Consider the following 22273-nt stretch of genomic DNA (forward strand, 5'->3'; position numbering starts at 1 on the left):
AATAAGAATGTTCTGGGAACATTCTCTGTCAGTTCTTTTTTGTATCCAAAAACTAACCTTCCCAGAATGTTCTACGAACCAAAAATTGTTTGCTGAGCATATCTAATTTTAGAAATGTATTTTAGAAATAAATGGAGAATTACAGTATGAACTGAAATTGGTCGTGTTTAACTTGCATCAGGTTTTGTGGTTTGTGTAGTGATGTCCAATGGTCAGATCTCACTGACTGAAAGTAAATTGTGCGTTTTTTTTTTTTTTAATACTATGCTTTGTAAAAAGAGCAAATAGGCAAGGAAAGCCTTCGGTCCTGGGATAAATCAATGACCGCAGCTTCTCTCATAGTGAAGAAATTAGCTGTTTGTTTGTTTGATGCCTGTATTAACGATCCACTGGGCACAATTCAACACACCCTCGTCTTTAGCTCTCAGATGGGGATTTCAAAAGTGCTGATATGGAAACTACAGATAAGCATTGTAAGAAAGCCTCCACAATAATCATTAAAACACCGCGGAGGAGATCTGAGCCTTCCGGCTTGAGTCCAAATCCTCAGAGGTCGATGCTGTGCTCGTGCGTTTGCATATGAAAAGCTGTTATGACTGGAAGCTGGATGTGAAAGAAAAGAGGATTCGCGTTAAATCCGAGCGTCCCTTAGCCGCTAGAACAGCGGGGGGTGAAAGTGCTCAAACAATGGCTTTCAGCACATGGTCAATGTCGGATTAGAATGCATTAAGTACTCAAAATGTGCTAAGTGCAAAGGGACGGAGCTTTTTTAATGGGCCGTAACAGTGTGGTGTGTAAAATTCTGTAGCATCATCCAGTATCGGCCCTGTGTATGAAATATGATATTCAAAGTTCTAGTCAAGTATGGAAAACAAACCCCAGTCAGATATGTACCTATTGCTTCTGATACAGCAAACAAATGCAAATCTTTAATATACAACACATAAAGCATTACAAGTCATTAAAAAGTACCTAGATAGCACATGAACATATGCAAGATGTCTGTTAAAGGTCGCTTCATCTGGAAAGCATCTGCTGTGTTCAAACATCTGATAGACCTCTTTAAGATGTCAGTTTTACATACATTCTAAATCATAAACATCTTAAAGACATCTTCTAAACATCTATTTGACATCTGATAGGAAACATCCTATAGACGTATTGCAGATGAGCAAAAACTAAAAAAATATGTCTTGCAGATGTAAACACAGACGTCAAATAGACATCTCAGTGATGTATGTATGCTATCAGGATACAAACTATAAAAGGCTAAATCGACCAGCATAACACCGAGACTAAGCAACTGAGCAATTTGTATATTTGTTTAAATTTTTAGCATCTTACTATGCGGTTGCCCATTGGCCTATAGTCTCTGCCATATTCTGATTTGCTTTAAAATTTGTGCTTTTTAAAATAGCATTTAATGCTTTTTTTTTTAATGCTTTGTGTGACTTGTATTAAGGCGTGTACATTTGTTGGAATGTGACTGGATTTTTCCCCCCCGTACTTGACTAGAATATTAAATATGGTATTGTGTATACACGAGACAAGAAAATTGCAGAAACAATATTAAAATAGTCATGCTGCTTAATGTTTGTGGAATTTTGATGAATACAAAGTTCAAGAAACATGTATTCACTGTCACTTTTGATCAGTTTATTTTGTCCTGCTGAATAAAAATATTAATTACATAAATTCACCCCAAACTTTTGTGTGTGTGTGTGTGTGTGTGTGTGGTCACACCTGGTTTTCATTAAATGTGTGTATATGGCTGTATGCCTGAAATCAGTGAGACAGGAGATTAATTTAATCTACTCCTCTGTCAATGACTCATTATTTCAATGAGTCAGTAATTTACATGAGTGAAGTTCAGCATCGCTGCTATTCTGAAAACTCTCAAGGACTTTCACAAAAGACATTTATCTGTGGTAAGTAAAAGCCTCCCACAGGAAACCAAATCACAAATGAGATCTCCTTAAAGATTAAATACAGAAAATAAGGATAATTTAGCTTTATCTGATGTGCTATACTACTCGTAGCTCTCTATTGATTTTCATTAAGTTGATATTCAAATTACATATAGTGGGGTCCAAAAGTCTGGGATCACTAGCGAAAACGTCTCTTTCTGATGTTCTGCTGTCACTTTTACTCTATGATATTGATAAATGAGCAGAGTGTGTTTAAAAAGACCATTGAATGGTGGTCATGAGTCAATTACGCAGATGAAAGCCAACAATCGAGCTCTTTCTCTGGCGGTCATCAGAAGGACTGAATTGGAGAGCGTCCTGTCAATGGCCGGGCAGAGGGGCGCGTGTCACCTCACTGCATGTGTCACAGAGGTCGTGACCTGCTCCTGTAGCACGCTCTGCTGTAAACATTCGATCACTCCAAATTTTAAAAAACACTTAACAAAGAATTTTTTTTTTTTGAAAGAAGCTTCTTATCACCAAGGCTAAATATAAACAATAAAAATAACTTTTTTGTTTTTTAATATATTTTAAAATTTATTCCCAACTATTTTATACTATAAAATAAACTGTAAAACATTTAAAAATTAATAACATTTAAAATAACTTTTTTGTTTTTTTTATATATTTTAAAATGTAATTTATTCCTGAGATCAAAGCTGAATGTTCAGCATCATTACTCCAGTTTTCAGTGTCACATGATCCTTCAGAGATCATTCTAATATGCTGATTTGCTGCTCAAGAAACGCTTCTTATTATATATGCATTTTTGTGGGAAAAAAAAAACACTACCATTCAAAAGATACACATACAAAAGATTTCTATTTTTAATAAATAGTGTTCTTTTGAACCTTCTATTCATCAAAAAAAAAAAAAAAAAAAAAAATCATAATTATCAGAAATGAAAAAATAGTATATCCATAATGCATTCCTAGTGGATTTCGCAAAGCATCTCGGTGTTGAGTAAAATCTAGTTATGCATGGGCAAAAATGTAAGGGAAGGCTTGCTAACCTTCAACAGATTCCTCATGTAATTTAAATGTTCTTTTCTCTGAGCTCGAGCTGAAGGGTTTGACCTGGTGTCATGGGAAACTCTCTTTCCAAATGTGTCCCTGAGGGCCGTTTCTGACCATCTCTCTTGTTATTGTCACTACTAGCCAGTTCCTCAGAGGTCACGACCTCTCAGTACCCACTGATTCATATCAGGAGGCTGGAATCCTATATGGTGTCCCAGGGCAATAAGGACGTGTTTGTCAGACGTAAAAGACTGAGAGCACTGAATGCTGAAAAACAAAAGCTCTTCACTGAAGCAAACGCTTCATAATACCACAAAGAAATAAAGAAGTAGATAAAAAGTAAAAGTTGCTCTGTTAAGCATTTGTCTCAATTTCATATTCATGAATTTAGCAGATATTTTTAAAGACATCACATTCAAGATGTATATTTTTTTCAGCTCATGCATTTCCTGGGATTTGAAGCCATGACTTTCATCATGTTCTGTTTTCTATAGGAAATCACTTTCTTGGCTCTTGGTTTGTAAAAACCCATAAATGGTGTTTACAGTAATGCACTTATAATAGAAGTCTTTATGAGTTGGATTTACAGCAGAAATGTGAAGCTTGAATTTTGCATTTCAAATGATTTTTGCATACAGTAAATGCTCAGTGATCAATTTAAGATTTTTAGTAACTAACTGCAAATAATTCAATATGCAAACAATATAAAAAAAAAAAAAAAGATGCCTCCAAATGAAGATCATTCTAAAGCATTGCATTATTGTTGCAGAGGAATAAATAATTAAAATGACAAAAATGGCTTTAGATGTCAAAATATTGTTTGTTTTTTTGTATATAATTATTTTATTTGCATTATCATTAACATTGATTAAAAAACACAAGTTTTGTTTACAGTAATGCAGTGGACATTGGTTTCTTCATATCAAATAAAGAACTTTCCAATGTGTGTGTTTCCAAGAACACCAACAAACAAACCAAATAAACCTAACATAACAATAACTGGAGATTCATAACGTCCCTTTCTGCTCTGCAGTCTAGCTTTCCTTAATCACACTCATTTATTCACAAAGCTTGTTTTTGAATAGATGTGAGAGTGTTTGGCTCATGAACAGGTGTCTGGTATCGTGTGTTCAGTCTCCAGTGATCTGTGCTTTTATATCTCTTTACTGTGTTCTTCCTCAGCCTCTTTGATCTGTGTGGCTTCAAAGGTGAAACCCTACACGCGTGTTTTGAAGGGATGTGATATATGCATGTCCTCGAGTCATCTTAGCTCACAGTGCTTTTGAAGGAAATTACTATTTTTGTGATTGGTCCTGTACTTTTGTTTTGCTATTTCATACAAGTCACAACAGACAGTATTTTAGGAAAGGGTTAAATGTGTAAATGTGATGTAAATATCATGTAAATATAACAAAATCTGATAAACAGTTTTTTTTCTGTATTTGAGCTGTCAAATAATTAAAAACCGTGACAAAATGAGCTGTAATTTGATTAGGCTAATTGCAAATAAGTCAGAATGCAAACAAAGGATTAAATGTGTAAATCTGATAGAAATATAAATCTGATAAGCAGTTTTTTTCTGCATTTGAGCTATCAATCAATTAAAATATTAACTGAATTATAATTTTAAATAACTAACTGCAGATAATTCAATATGCAAACAAAGGGTTAAATGTGCAAATCTGATACAAATATAAATCTAATAAGCAGTTTTGTCTTTCTGAGCAACCAAACAATTAAAAAATGTAACTGAATTATTTGTAATTTGATTGATTGCAAATAATTATGCAAAGGGTTAAAAGAATAAATCTGATATAAATCTGATAAACAGTTTTGTCTGTATCTGAGCTGTCAATCGATTAAAAATAACTAAATTATAATTTGATTAACTAATTGCAAATAATTCATATAAAGGGTTAAATGTGTAAATCTGAAATAAATATTAATCTGATAAGCAGCTTTGTATTTGAGCGATCAAATAATTCAAAAGATTAACTGAGTTGTATTTAGATAATTGCAAATAATTAAATATGCAAACAAAGGGTTAAATGTGTAAAACTGATATAAATATAAATCTGTTAAGTATTTTTAAGCATTAAATTTTTGTGGCAGATAAATAAATCACTAAAATTACAGGCTTTTATTGTTTTTGTTTGCATATCATTATTTTATATGCATTATAATTAACATTGTAAATAAAAACAACATTTAAACAAGATAAAAACAGTTTAGCTTTAAAAAAAAAAACAAGACCTGAATTCTGTTGCATCCTTGTCACCAAAATATTGTGCTCTTTCACTTCCAAAGTCTATCTTTTATGCATTTAATAATTTAATATCTAAGACTAATACATGCTGCCATCTCTCTCTTTATTCTCCAAATGCTGCTTTTGTCCAGTGTGCATCTCTCATTTGTTGAATTCAGAGCTGTCGGTTAATTGGTAGCACGCGTGTCTGTTGTGATCCATCTCAATGCGTGAGTGTGAGGATGCTTGATGTACACTATAATATATTAAAAATGTGCTCACAAAAGATCCCTCACTCTTCACTATATGCCCCAGACTGTAAAACCCCCCGGGCCTCATTCAGACGTTTGCAGGGAGGGGTTAGACATTTAGCGTCTGCCCTTCATGAATGCATGTCAGCGATATGGAAATGAAAGCTGATTCAAAGGCATCCAAACATGCTTATTCAGTAAGGCTTTGTGTTGATGGCTCTGTCTATGAGTGAAGAAATACACGCGTACACACACACCATCTGTATGTGTTGGCACCGGATGGAGGAGCTCTTATGTGCAGACGCTCGTGGTTATGACCAAGACTCTTCTGCAAGCTCAGATAAAGTAGACTTATGGAAATTGCTTCTGTCCATTTTCAGTGAGGCTAAACTCATGTTTAGTGTGCACAAGCGAAGCCAGTTGAAAGCCATTTTAGAGGAAAATTAATAAAAAACAGGATACAAAATGGTTAGGTGTAATGATGCTCTGGTGTTAAATGCTATTAATGCATATAAAAGAGAATGAGTCAACATTTATGCAGAATCGTTATAGGCTATTATTTCAATATTTACGTCAAATATAATTCAATTACTATTCTATGCAATCACCTACCAGATCATTACACAGGAGTAAACTCTTCCTTATTGAAGGAGGGAACTGTTTTAAAGACAAGAACCACTGTATAGCAACACCTTGGCAACCACCCAAAACATCTTGGTAATCACATAGCAACATAATAACAGCCCCTCAGAATGCTTCAGAATCTGCATAGCAACATTCCAGCATTCCAGCAAAGAAACCACTCCAAATGCTCTAGCAACTGCATAGCAACACCCTAGCAACCACCCTAAAACAGCCTAGTAATCACATAGCAACACAATAACATCCCCTCAGAAACTGCACAGCAACAATCTATCAATGCAACCACTCAGAACAACCTAACAACTGCAAAGCAACACACTGGCAACCACCCAAAAATCATGGCAAACTAATAGCCCACCAGAATGCCTTTAGCAACTGAATAGCAACACTCTAGCAATGTAAACAACCAGAATACCCTAGCTTCTGCATAGCAACACCCCGGCAACCACCCAAAACACCTTAGGAATCACTTAGCAACACACTAAATGCCCCTCAGAATGCCTTAGCAATTGCATAGCAACATTCCAGCAAAAAAAAAACAACAAAAAAAAACCCACTCTGAATAGTTTAGCAACTGTATAGCAACACCCTGGAAACCACCTACAACGCCCAAGAAATTACATAGCAACACACTAACAGACCCTCAGAATGGCTTAGTAACATTCTAGCAATGAAACCACCCACAATACCTTAGAATCTACATAGTAACACCCTGGAAACCACGCAAAACATTTTAGCAATCACATACTGCAGCAGCATCCTAGCAATACGCAGTGGTGGACAGTAACGGAGTAGCTTTACTTCGTTACTGTACTTAAGTACATTTTTCAAGTATCTGTACTTTACTGGAGTAGTTTTATTTTTAGTAACTTTTACTTTTACTTTACTACATTCCAAAGCATAAGATCGTACTTTTTTTACTTAACTACATTTCATAAAACATATCGTTACTCCTTATAATATATCACGTGCTCTGACATGCAGAAGCGGGGCTGATTCAAGAACGAACTGATACTTTTCAATGAAGCTTTTAAATCGGTTCGCAAATCGCACCAAAAGATTCATTCACGAATTAGAATGATTCGATTGCAGCTGTTCTAGAGTCAACAACTCACTGATTCAAATGAACCGTTTAGTGCAAGTCTCTAGTGAACTCAATTCACAACCGGGAGATCTTGTGAACGCGCGCGACTGATGCTGCTAAAAGTAAGGTACTAATGTCGAATTTTAGGATTAATTATTGTAACTGAAAATCATATTTATGTCAAAACTGTCATTTATTTGGGAACTTAATCTGCTGTAAAGGGTGATCTATTTAAGCCCACTGAAATGCTTGAGTGCAAACACATCAGCATCAGTGCCTCTTACATCAAAAAACAAAACATTAAAATAACACAGATTAAATAAAATAATTAATGCACGTTCAAATTCCCTGCTGCCATAACATTAACAGTTCTATTAAAATGCTAGGCATTTAGCCCTATGTGACGTCTGTTTTTATATTGTTTATCAACAGTATACTGTAAATGTTTATATTGCTTGAATTAACTAGCCGAGTAGACAGATATGAATGTTTATTCATAACCATACTGAAAATAAGTAAATATTGGTAGCTGATGCTAACTGTCTAGCTAACAAGCTTGGTGCTAAGTTGAGGTAATTTTTAAAAATAAAGTCCAAATATTTTTATTCAGTCACCTAGATAGATTACAACTGAGGGAAAAGAAAGGATGTGATGTTCAGAACATGGTAACTACAGTAATTATCAAAGTGGGAAGTGATGTCCTCTGGGGGCATTTGGCCAGGTTTTTTTAATATATTTATATACCACAGACAAGGTTTGAGAAGAAAAAAATCATTATTATTTTTTATTTTTTTTATCATCAAATATTATTTTTTCCTTAAAATGTTCTTCCTAACTTCAGGCCTTATTCTCATGTCATATATAATGGTGCTGTTCTGCAAAACAACAAATTTTAAAACACTTTTTTTTTTCTTACTGGTGAAAATCTGATTGTCAAATGTGACCCTGGAGCACAAAACCGAGTCTTAAGTCTCTGGGGTATATTTGCAGCAAAAGCCAAAAATACATTGTATGGGTCAAAATGATAAATTTTTCTTTTATGGCAAAAAATTATTAGGATATTAAGTAAAGATTATGTTCCATGAAGATATTTTGTAAATTTTCTACCGTAAATATATCAAAACTTAATTTTTGATTAGTAATATGCATTGCTAAGAACTTCATTTAGACAAATTTAAAAGTGATTTTCTCAATGTTTAGATTTTTTTTTTGCTCCCTCAGATTCCAGATTTTCAAATAGTTGTATCTCAGCCAAATATCATCCTTTCCTAACAGCTTATTTATTCAGCTTTTGGATGATGCATTAATCTCAATTCGAAAAACTGACCCTTATGACTGGTTTTGTGGTCCAGGGTCACAGATCTGTTTTCTCTCAGGTACATCACAGTGTGTCTTCACAGTGAACATTACTACATCACTCTCATCAGCGTAGTCCATATCAACAACAAAAATATATCTTGACTCCATATATTGGTTATTTTGAGAAAATTCCAGGTATTTTGAGCAGTAGGATTATAAAAAAAAAATATGTGCTAATATAAAATTAAATTAAGTAGCCTATATAAAATTGCTAAATAAATCTATCTATAACTAACCCAAAAATTAAGTACATAAAAATCAAGTACTTTTGTACTTTCACTTGAGTTAAATTGAAAAAGGAGTACTTTTACTTTTACTGGAGTATTATTTTATTATGTGTATCTGTACTTTTACTCAAGTACTTAAACTAACAACTACTTAAAAAACTTACAATACAATAACTCAGAATACCCTAGTGATAGCATATAAATACACTAACATCTACTTAACAATTGTATAGCAGTGACCTAGCAACCACCCAGAGCACCCTAACTACATGCTACAGGCTACAAAGGCAAATAGGGTTGCAAAGAGGCAGAAAATTTCAAGTAAAATTCCGGAAAAATTCTGCCCCTTTGTGTAAATATGTAGTCTTTATTAGTGAATATCTAAATGTCCTTTCATGTGAAACAACATTTCTGAATTCATGGTTAAACTGATTTCCCAAGGAACATGTCATGCACTGGTTGGTTATGAAAGATGACGTGAGGTTAGTTAAAGGGATAAATCTTGGAAGACAAATGCATATAGGGTCGGTGATCTCTGCCGCAGTGGGTTGGCACGGCCCCCGTCAGTGCTATTATGTAATCCATCTGTGCTGCCACTGTGGGCGATTGGCACCGCCTTTAAGAAAACAGCAACAGGGTGACCCTCACCAGTCCCCTGATGGCCACAACCCTACCCACAATCCCCTTCTCAATCTGTCTGGCCCTCTGCAGCCCTTCACCTTCATATGACCTGGAACAAACACACACTCACTGTGATTCAGAAACATTATAAACCTGTTTTGATGTTCAGTGATATTTAAGGAGGAACACCGGACATGACGATGGCCGTGTTCTTTAAAAGCCATGTTTTAAAACTTTTTACATTGTCAGAATTTGTAAGCAAAATGGGGTGTGAATGTCATTTGACTTTTAATACGTGTTGTGAGATCCCATACATGCTATTTGAACTAGGAATATTATGTTTATTACATGCTAAAACACCCTAGCAACTGCTTAGCATCAACCTAGCAATCAATCAAAACACCCTAGCAAACTCCATAGCAACACCCTGGCAACCACCCAAAACATCCTAGCAATCATATAGCAACACAGTCATAGTAACAGCCCTTTAGAATGCCTTAGAAATTGAATAGCAATATTCTAGCAATGCACCCACCCAGAATACTCTAGCAACTGCATAGCAACACCCTGGAAACCACCCAAAATATCCTAGCAATCACACAGCAACACACTAACAGCCCCCCAGAATGCCTTAGAAACTGCATAGCAACATTCTAGCAACACAAACACCCAGAAAACCACAGCAACACCCTAGTTACCACCAATAATACTCTAGCAACTGCATAGCAACGACCTAGCAACCACCCAGAACACCCTAGCAACTGCATAGCAACACCCTAGCAAATGCATAGCAATGACCTAGCAACCACCCAGAACACCCTAGCAACTGCATAGCAACACCCTAGCAAATGCATAGCAACCTAGCAACCACCCAGAACACCCTAGCAACTGCATAGCAACACCCTGGAAACCGCCCAAAATATCCTAGCAATCACACAGCAACACACTAACAGCCCCCCAGAATGCCTTAGAAAATGCATAGCAACATTCTAGCAACAAAAAAAACCCGAAAACCACAGCAACACCCTAGTTACCACCAATAATACTCTAGCAAATGCATAGCAACGACCTAGCAACCACCCAGAACACCCTAGCAACTGCATAGCAACACCCTAGCAAATGCATAGCAACCTAGCAACCACCCAGAACACTCTAGCAAGTGCATAGCAACACCCTAGCAAATGCATAGCACCCTAGCAACCACCCAGAACACCCTAGCAACTGCATAGCAACACCCTAGCAAATGCATAGCAATGACCTAGCAACCACCCAGAACACCCTAGTAACTGCATAGCAACACCCTAGCAAAAGCATAGCAACAACCTAGCAACCACCCAGAACACTCTAGCAAGTGCATAGCAACAACCTAGCAACCACCCAGAACACCCTAGCAACAGCCTAGCAACCATCCAGGCCAGAACACCATAGCAACTGCATAGCAACGACCTAGCAACCACCCATAACACCATAGCAACTGCAACTTTTTAAGCAAAATGGGCTATGAAAGACATTTGAAACCTCATACATGCTAGTTTAAGACCATATGAGCAGTAACTAAGAATATGATGATTATAAACGCTAAAACAGAGTTCAGCAAATGATTCATCTGTCAGAGAGCTGCACTTGTTCCACTGCCTGATAGTGGACGTCAATGCAGAGATGGAACTGGCACACAATCGTCTGTGACGCACGTCTGGCCTGGCACTGGCCTTTTCTCCTTCCTTTGCATTTGGAAAGAGCGCTTTACCAGCTGACCCTGTTCATCTCTAGACCCCAGTCCTGCAGAAACTCCAACCACAATTCAGACAAAAGCACAATCCAGTTTCTCTGATGAGGTCTGATCGCAGCACATCTAAGAGGGAATCTTCACTAATTAATGCAAATGAAGAGAGATTAATTTTTAATTTGATTTCACAAAAGAGCATAATCATCATAGTGACTGTTTCTCAGTAACACTATAGCTTTAACTGGCTCTACATACACAATCCCCCCTTTTTTAAAAGGACTGCTTCAGATTTTAATGTGAGATGAAACATTTTAACGTGTAAACAGCTGTTGTGGTTAGATTACTAGCATTTAATTTTTTGCATTGTCTGATAGAATTGCATGCATTAATGTCAATATTTTTAAAGGAATGATCAAAAACAGACAATTCTGTTATCATTTACTCACCATATTGTTACAAACCTTGGTGCCTAAGTCCCTTTTGAAAAAAAAAAAGTTATTAGTTATTAGTAAAAATGATTACATTGGGATCAAACAATATAAAGTGTAAACACAGTTGTTGTGGAGAGATTAATAGCATTGCACTGGCCATTGGGCACTTTTTTCTACTAATATTGCATGCATTTATTTAAGGAATGATTTATGTTCATGAAAAACAAAAAATAACTCACCATATTGTTCCAAACATGTCCAATTTTCAAACAGTTGCTGGTAGCTCTTGACTTCCATAGTACATTAAAAATACTATAGACGACAATGGCTTCCAGCAACTGTTTGGTCACCGACATTCTTCAAAATATCTTCTTTTGTGTTCAACAGAAGATAGAAACTCATACAGGTTTGGAACAACTTGAGTGGGAATAAATGATGATAGAATTATATTTTTCAGGTGAATTATACCTTTAAAGTTGATTTCCAGAATTGCTGGTTGAAAATAGGGACCAGGGACCAAATTTAAGTTAAAATACAAGTTGCTATTCTTTCAAAAGCTGTAGCTCAAATCTAATTTGAGTAGATTTAGTTTTCAGTGAATAATATAAAATAACATATCATACAACGGTTAAACAGTACATTCTTTTTTTGCACATTCATGCACACGTTTCCATATTTATGGTAAAAAAGAAATAAAACATCTGGAAGCCTGACAGTGTTGTCCTCTCAAATATGAATTTATTTTCCTGTTTAATGGGAAACGTACATGCAGGAAGCTCTCGAGGAAAGGTTGCGGCCTCTCTGTCCCGCTGAAAACATTTAAGGGCTGACGAGTGTTGGCAGGGCATCACCCCTGTTCATCTCAGTCGCTCCTCCAGGACATCTTCATCCACAGTCTCTCACGCTCGCTCCCAATCAATAATGCAGAGCTCCATCCGTTACGAGAGAGAGGTTTAATCACACGCATACATTACACACGTCTGACACGCTGCACTATACTGAACGAATGGAGCTCCCGGAGGGCTGCTTGGCAAACAAAAATGAAAATTAATTACAAAAATATATTATCAGAAAACATACGCTCCTCCTCGTTTACTTCAGGCACTCTTGTACAGCAGACACAATGTCATCAAAGATCACGTCTCTGGTTTCCTTTGTGATCTGTGGAAGGACAAGATAAGACTTTAAAACGTCATTTTATATAGTTTGAACTCACAAAGAGCAAGTTCTAGTGGACCAATAACTAGAAAAATATAATGGCAATTAAAAAAGGACAATTTTGAAAAAAGAAAAAAAAATGTAATATGAGTAATAATTTTTTTTTTTTTTAAAAAGACATTAGAAATTTTAACGATTGTTTCAAAAATTAATTAAATAAGCATGCATGCATACAATTTAAAAACTCTCCAGGTTTTCCATGACTGTAGAAACTATACTGACATGAAGCTAAACTTGAAACATGACAACAAAGTTGAATGATGATGGAATTCAAACCGTCGTTTTGAGAATATAATCATGGAACAGGGGATCTCCTAATTGTTTGTAAGTTTGATACACTGATAGTCTGTGGAATCTGTAGATCTAACTGAGCTTCGGACAGCATTATAAACTAGTATTGTTTTTTACATTTTTGAAGTACCTTTTTCCCCTCAAAACCTTTGCAGTTATGAACACTGATGTTGGTGCTGGAATGCATAGAATTTAGTGAATATCACGAGTTTGAATTCTGTGGAGCTTCTGTTGATGTGGGTGCAGATTCCACACAGACCAAACAATGAGGGAATTCTGTTTCCAGGGGAAATTATCATCCATCATATCAGCACACAAACACATGTAAACCACACACTCGAATGTTTCCACACGTCTGGGATTCATCAACCTGCTGGTCTAGACAACATGTCCTGGTTGACTCACGGATGAACCCTCAAATGTAGCCACACTTCCACTTTCCTCTGTGTGTAGAAGACGCAGCATGCAAATCGTGTATATATTTTAAGGAATTGTGGGGATGAAAATTAGCCTTGATTTACAAAATATTTGTAGCCCTAAAATTTAAGATTTATGTATTTGGATTGCATATAAAATTCCCATACATTGTGAATTACGCGCAGTTTTTAGCATTAAACTAATAAACGTAATTTGATGCATATTTGTCAAGTCATGCAATAAATGATAACGCATCACATTTTCTGAAACAAACTAAAACCACAATGCCAACAAAAAAAGTTTATTATTAACTATCTGCATTGTGCTCATTCTATTCAAAATGTGTTCATTTAAACTTGCTTCGAAGAAAGCGACAATCAGTGTAATCTGTTGAATTGTTAATAATATGTTAATGTTAATAAATATATTAATGTGTGTTGTGAAATATATCATAAATCTATAAACAATATAAATATAGGTGTATTACACGATTGTAATTCTATAATAAATATGTATAATAATATTCTATAATGATCTTTATAATAATTAATAATAAAAAATAATAAACAATAACTTTGTGCATTAGACTACAAAATACTCAAACCAAGTGTCCATTATTAAATATGTGCATCTACTTGATTTTATTTGTAAAATCATCTTTCAGAACTGCATTTATTCAAATTGCTTAGAATAAAAAAAAAAAACCTGTTATTTGTTAAAATAATGGATGTATTCAGTAAAAATAAACAAAAAGTTAAAAGATACTACAATATTTAAAAGTATAGCTGATAGAAACCTGGTTATAGAATTGTGTATTTAAATATGACATGGTTAGTTTTATAGTACATCACATTTAGTTATCTGTATGTACAGTTTCTTTTGCAAGGCCTGGCGATATAAAAATGACAACAACAAAATAAATAAAAAAGAAAAAAAAAAAGTTACTTTTTTCAATTAAAAATGTAAAAAATTCCGGATAGTTCCAGGTTGTTCCTTCCTTTATTGAACTATAGTTAGGAAATAACTATTATAAAACCTGAAGCATTTACAGTTTTACAGTTTAAGGATTAACATGGTTTAATAATGGCTTTGGAGCATGCAATATTCAGTCAGTTTAAAATGCATGAGACTGACACGTTCAAACCACAACATGAAAAATACTTCAGGTTATAGTACTGTTACAGAAATCTGGCCAGTTTTCATTTCTCTATGGTATGGGATGACCAATCTTGCATCACATTGAGGATTAAGTATAATCCAAATTAAGAGAAAGATGTTATATGCAATTCAAATACGTAAATCTTACATTTAGGCCTAAATATCTGTTAAATGCATCATAGGGTCATATAAATTCTTTGAAATAGGAAAATGACAAGAACGAAGTATTTCTTTAGCATCTAGTGATCTGCAGCATCTCTCTGCCACATGTTGTGAGTGGGTTTTCATGATAATTTAACGAGCGATAAGGAAGTTTGTTTGCGAAAAACGTGAGTGACGTAAAACCAGTAAATAGCTTGACGTCCTGTCCGGCCGCGCACGTTCCTCCACCACGCGAGAGCGTTTTCCTTTAGGAACATTGGAATGGTGCCCAGGATGGAGTCAGCTGGAGGGACGTCCAGCGTCTGTGCTGCACCACACGGCTGAACAGCTCCATCTTTCGATCTCAGTTGATGACAAACCGCCTCCTGCAATCCCGCCCGCCCTGCTCCATAAGGACAGCAAGACAGTGAAACTCAATCTCAGCAAGAAACAAGATGTGGAACACGTCTTCAAGTAAATATTCGTCTTAATAGCCCGTCCCACTATTGTTTCCCACACACCCCACCCCGTATAAATTTCTTTCTTCATTGAACATACGACCGTGACCCGTGGCTGATAAGATGCTAAAAGTGACCAAAAACATTTAATAATCTAAATCTTAATCTAATAATTTCTTCACAGCTCTCAAATCCGCTTCACCAACATCTACATATTAATAATACATCTGCCAGACTTGAAACTGAGTGTTTGTCATCAACTGACGTGCCAGAACCTTCTGCGTTAGTCCGTATAGTTTCTTGGTGTTGATAACGTCTCTTCATTATTGGCGTTACGTGCATCAGGGTTATCATCGTTAACTAAAACCTAAAAACAACCCAAAACAATCTCCGTTCCTTAAAATAAAAGTTAACTGAAATACAAAAAATTACTAAAATATAAAAAATAAATGTAAACCCTTTGTGGTTCTGGTATGTTATTGTTGTTAATGAGCATCAATAAAAAAAAAAAAAAGCAAGCCCTAACAAAACAAAAACTGAAATAAAGATTAATAATGATTATATTAGATTATATATATATACCTGTATACCTATAGTATATCGATATATATATGATACACATATATAATATATGATATAATATTATATATATTGGTATATTTTGTTTTTTAATAATGAAAAATCAATACTATTTCAAAAAAATACTATTATTAAAAATATATATAAATAAATAATTAAATCAGGTTCTGGTATATTTTGTTTTTTAATAATGAAAAATCAATACTATTTCTATTTCAGCTATTTCATGGGAACATTTCTCATTTTTCTAATTTTGACTTGACTGTACTAAACATAACTACAAGCCAAAACAAAATGAAAATTTTAACGCCTCAAACAACTTATAACCATGTGTTCTCTGGGTGTGTTTTGAAGTAAAAAATATTTTTTTTTTTTTCCAACAAATTATTTCAGCTAGTTGGCTAGGTAACATTGCAATTTTCATATTGTTTTTTAAATTTGACATTCTAAACCAACAAACAAAAAATACAATAAAAATAAAATAATATCTCTGTTATTTAAATAAGGCTAAAAGTTTTATTTGAAGATTAACTAAAAATATACCAGAACTAACCCCAGGATATAATATTTTATATGAGGTTTTTTGTTTGTTAGTACTGTGAAAAAAAAAAATCCTATTAAAACAATAATAATAAAAAAATCAGTTATCTGCCAGGGTATAAATTTTGTCTATTAACATTTAGTTTTACAAATTTATAACATAACTTAAAGGAAAAATTCAAATAAAAATGCCATAACAAAATTAAAAAGAGAAAGACCATTCAAAAAACCCTAAAACTAATAAAAAATACAAAACAAAATTACTAAAATTGTAACTGAACCTTAAAATGAAAACTATGAAAAATATAAAACCGAAATTCAAAATACGTAATAAACCTAATATATTAACAATTTCAATATTCTCAATTGATAGTTTTACTACACATTAAGTATGCATCTCAAAGGTCTAAGGTATTCAGTTACAATCAAACTCATAATCTATCACAGATGGATTAAATGATGAAAAACTCCGCCGTTTTTTTGTCCTCATGTCAGCAATGTCATGACTGTGGGGTCAAAGTAGAGTACATATCGTGGTGGTGCTTATGAAAGTTCCTTTAAAAACTGAAATAAGACTCCTGACTCATAAACTGGCGAGTTAATTATGACAAATGTTTGTTCCTGTGTAATGAGAACTGAAATTTCTCACATAAAGGCCATTTGTGGTGGTTTGCACAACACTTTGTATAAAACAAGAAGCCAACAGAACTACTTAAATTTGCTTAAAAACATTAAAAAAATAAAAATTGAATTATAATAAATAATACATTTAATTAAAAAATAAATTAAAATTTAATTACTAATAGATTGTAAAAAAAAAAAACTTTATAAAAAATTTTTTAAAAAATAGGCCACATAACAAAATTTAAGTAAATGATTAAAAAAATAAATGATGTACTAAACAAAAAAAAACAAACAACATTACATAAATAAATAACAAAAACAAACTAAATTAAGGTCAATATAATTACATATCATAAAAAACTTGACTTTTTATTATTAAAACCAAAAATTATTAATCATAAAAAAAAAAAACTAAAAAAAAACTTATAAATACAAAATAAATAACAAATTAAAAAAAAAAAATAAATTTTGAATATACAAATATACTAACAAAAAAAAAATGTAAACCTTTAACAACTAAACAGTTAACAAAAATGAAAAAAAATATAAAAATTACATATTACTTTATAATAAAGTCTAAAAAAATTAACAAAACATATTAAATAACTGTATTAAATAAAAAAATTACAAAACAAAAAAAAATAATATTAAAATAACAAATTTTTACGAAATTAAAACTTAAAATAAACTTATAAACTAATAAAAAAATTTCAAAATAATTACATAAAAAATTTACTTTTTAAACTTAATAAACTAAAAGCACTTAAAAACTTATAACCAAAAAAAAAAAACAAAATTAAAACAGAAAACTTACAACATACTGACAACAATTAAAAAAAAATACACAATTGATAGACTTTATAAAAAATAAAACAACATTAAAAAAAAAAAAAAAGAAAAAACAAAGCAATAAATTACCCAAAAAATTTATAACCTTTATAAAAAAAAAAAATTAAAATTTAAATTAGTTAAAAAAATTAAAATAATTAACTAAAAAAAAAAATTATATTACAAATTTATATAAAAATAAAAAATAAAAAACAATTAATAATTTAAACTAAAATCACATAACAATAGTAAAAAAACACATTTAAAAAAAAAACCAATTAAAAAATATATAAAATTTAAAAAAATTAATTTACAAAAAAAAAACACAATCATTTAAAAAAACAAAAAAATAAATTAAAATATATTTATTACTTAAGTTAAAAGTATTAACATTTAATGTAAAAATATAATAAAATTAAAAATATAAACAATAAAAAACCACTGGAGATGGACCAATGCATCGTCCGAAAGCCTAGCAATACGTAACTGAACGAAGTAGTCCTGTCGGCTGCGCACTTCCTCCACCAAGCGCGAGAGGTTTCACTGCAGGAACAGGGATGGTGCCCAGGATGGAGCAGCTGGAGGAGCGTCCAGCGTCTGTCTCACCACACGGCTGAACAGCTCCATCTTTCTGATCTCATCGATGACAAACAGCCTCCTGCATCCCTCCCGCATCTGCTCCATAAGGACAGCAGATAATGAAACTCAAATCTCAGCAAGAAACATGATGTGGAACACGTCTTCAAGGAAATATTCGTTTAATAGCCCTCGTGTTGTTTCAAACCTGTATAATTTTCTTTCTTTCATTGACCGTGACCCGTGGCTGCTAAATTCTAAAAGTGACCAAAAACATTTAATCTAATCTTAATCTAATAATCTTCACAGCTCTCAAATCCCATTCACACATCTGCATATTAATATACATCATGCCAGACTTGAACTAAAATTTATCCAAATTTTAACACATTATAAAAAAAAAAAACCACAACTTTATTTTACAATATACACTTAAAATTTATTTTAAAAATACAAAACACACAAAACATATCCGTTACTTAAAAATAAAGTTAACTGACATTACATTAAATTACTTAATATAAAACAATAAACAAACCCTTTGTGGTTCTGGTATGTTATGCTGTGTTAATGAAAAGCATCATAAAAAAAATAAAATAAAAACCGCCCAACAAAACAAAAACTGAAATAAAGATTATAAAATATATATATTTAGACCTGTTACTTTAACTTAACTGACAAAAATACTATTATTAAAAATATATATAAATAAACATAATTAATAGGCTTCTGGTATATGTTGTTTGTTAATAATTAAAAAATCATTCTATTGCTATTTCCTAGTTTGGAACATTTCCTCATTGTTCTAAGTCTGACTTCTAGTACCTCACATAAACGCAAAAGCAAACAAAAATGAAAAATTTTTAAACGCTTAAAAAACTTATACCAGTGTTTGCTCTGGTGTGTTTTAAGTAAAAAATATTTTTTGTTTTTTAAAAATAGTTTCAGCTAGGTGCTAGGTACCATTTCCAATTTCATTTTGTTTTTTAACTGACATTCTAACACAAAACAAACAATAAAATAAACTAAATATAATACTCTCTGTTACTTTAAATAAGCTCAAAGGTTATTGAAATTAATAAAAATACCAGAAGACACACTACACAGGATATAATATTTATATCTGTTTTTTAGGTTTTGTTAGTAAGTAAAAATCTATTAAACAAATAATAATAAAAAAAGCAGAGTTAGCGCAGGGTAAAATTTTTCATTTAAATAAATTTAGTTTAACAATTTACTAACATAACTAAAAGGAAAATTAAAATAAAAATGAATAAAAAAATGTAAAAAGATAAAGACATTTAAAAACCCTAAAAATAATAAAAATTACAAAACAAAATTACCTTAAAATTTTAACTGAACTTAAAATGAAAAATATGAAAATAAAACGTAATTCAAAATACAAATAAATATATGATCATATCTCAATGAAGTGTTTAATAAAAGTGAAGTGCACTCATAAGGGCTCGTATTCAGTAAATCCGACTCTAACTATCCCAGATTTATGCAGATGAAGACTCTCCGTGTTCTCACTTCAGCAAATGAATGACTGTGGGTCACAGAGAGATCATATGTGTCTGCTTATGAAAGTGCAGAACTGAAAAAGAACCGACTCATAAACTGGAGATTGATACATTTTCCTGTGAATGATAACTGAAATTTCCTCACAATAAAGCAATTGTGTGGGTTCACAACATTTGTATGCATCATAAGGCACCCAACGGACTACTTTCATCATGCTTTGTTTGTTATTTCTGGAGCTGAAAGACACAAAACACTTTTTTTTGTATAGTTTTTGAGGCTTTCAAAGATTCATTGTAAAGATCCTGCTAAAATCTTTTGTGTTTTTCAAAGTCGGGCCAGAGACTTTCCCTGTAGTTATTAGTTTTTTTAAGTTGTAAACAACAAAACAATTATTTGAGTATGTTTACCAAGAAAACACTATTTCAGTCTTTGTACTTTAAATTTTAATGTCTAATTTCTGTCCTTACTTGTCGTTTTAGTCATTCTGAGTAAAAACTGTTCAAAAACTAGTTTATTCATTTTTTATTAATATTTGAAAAAAACATTGCCTTTTATTATTATATTTCTGTTTGTAGTATGTTTCTGTCATTTTAGAAGTTTAAAATGTCTATACAGTTTTAGTTATTTTATTAAATCAAGTTAAACTAAATTAAAATAAACTAAAATAGTTTGAAATCAGTTTTTTTTTATTCCAGTTAATGTTAAATTTATTTCAAGTAACAAAAATATTTACGGTTTTAGTTTAAATTGTAATGTTATTAACATAACTTACAAAAATATAAATGAATAAAAAAAAAATATTAAAAATAAACTTATAAAAATGACCCAAACATCTCCTGTTACTTAAAATAAACGTTAACTAAATAAAATATATAAAAAAATATTAAATCAGGTTTGGTTATTAAATAAAGCTAAAAATAAAAAAAAGTTTGGTTGAAATAAATTTTTCATTTTTTTTTATTCAGTTAACGTTTATCTTGCTATTTCAAGTAACAACAAAAACGTTTTAGTTTTAATATAATTTGATTTCCTATCATAGTTAAACATAGTTCCCTCCTGTTTTAAAGTAAATCCTAAACCAATTTTATTTTAGTGTATATCATACATCAGTTTAGATTCACTTCACTAAATGATGAACCCAATAGCATGCATTTTTGTTGTAAACATCATCCATACATTCATTTAGTTTTAACTGATTGCACTAACATAAACAAAATTTAAATAAAAATATATAGTTCATAAAGAAAACAAATGAAAATGGCGAAAACATTAAAATAAAATACCAAGTTAACTGAAATGAAATAAAATACATAAAAAATCCATTCATTCATCATTACTACAGCACGAGACTCTCAAAATGACTGGAGATGGACCACGTACTGTCCGAGCCTGCTTTCACGTCCCCCGGCGGCGGATTGAGCTCTGGATCAAACACAGAGGAGTGTGTTAATGGAGACAACAGCAGCACAAACACAAGAGCAGTGGCTGACTGATGGAGAGGCGATACCTGAGCCTGGACAGCCATCCTCTGTCCCCTATGAGCCTGACCACATCAAAGCCCAGTCTCCTGCCTCGCTCTCAGACCTCCTCCGTGTAGAAACCACAGACAGAGGGGGCAACCGGGCCGAGCACCCGGCATCACACACTTCTTCACCATAGTAGTCTGACCCACACCTAGCAGAGGTGGACACTGCGTTTTACAGTCATTTGCCATCTTAAGTCACCATACATGGGTTTATTTTGTGATAATGAATGCTTAACTGATAAATTAATAAATGCACAGGAACTATTTAATTTTAAATATAGACATTGTTATGTTTCATCTTGCAATTCTGTTCTTTTTAGATCACAGAATAAATTCAGAATTTTTATCTTGCAATGCAGACCATTTATTTGATACAGGTTCTGAGTTTACACCTCACCTCAGTTGTTGTTTTCTTTTGCCACCATGTAATAAATTGCAACTTTTTATCTAACAATTCTGATTTTTTTTTCCTCGCAATTCTGAGTTTATATCTTGCTACTCTCACTTTTTTATCTCAGAGTTCTAAGTTTACATCTTTTTTTTTTTTCACTTTTTTTTTTCTGAAATTAAGAGTTTACATCTCCCAATTCTGAGTTTTTATCTCTCAATTCTGACTTTGTATCTCAGTCTCCAAATTGTGAGATATAAACTTAGAAATGTAAAAAAAAAAAAATAATAAATAACATGAATAGTTAGATAAATTAAGTTTAATTATCGCAATTACCTTTATTTATTTCCCCTGTTTTTGTTTTATTTGCATTTCAATGGTACCTTGCTATTACCATCTGATATATTCACTGTACCTATGGTCACTAAAGTTTTTGG

The 22273-nt window shown here is 32.6% G+C and overlaps 1 pseudogene; it reads right to left on the reverse strand.

Moving 5' to 3' along the window:
• Positions 1-9409: 9409 nt before the first annotated feature.
• LOC122147314 lies at positions 9410-21637 on the reverse strand (annotated as a pseudogene).
• Between the last annotated feature and the right edge of the window lie 636 nt (positions 21638-22273).

The sequence above is a fragment of the Cyprinus carpio genome, chromosome A13, assembly GCF_018340385.1.
Source record: "Cyprinus carpio isolate SPL01 chromosome A13, ASM1834038v1, whole genome shotgun sequence".
Taxonomy (NCBI): Eukaryota; Metazoa; Chordata; class Actinopteri; order Cypriniformes; family Cyprinidae; genus Cyprinus; species Cyprinus carpio.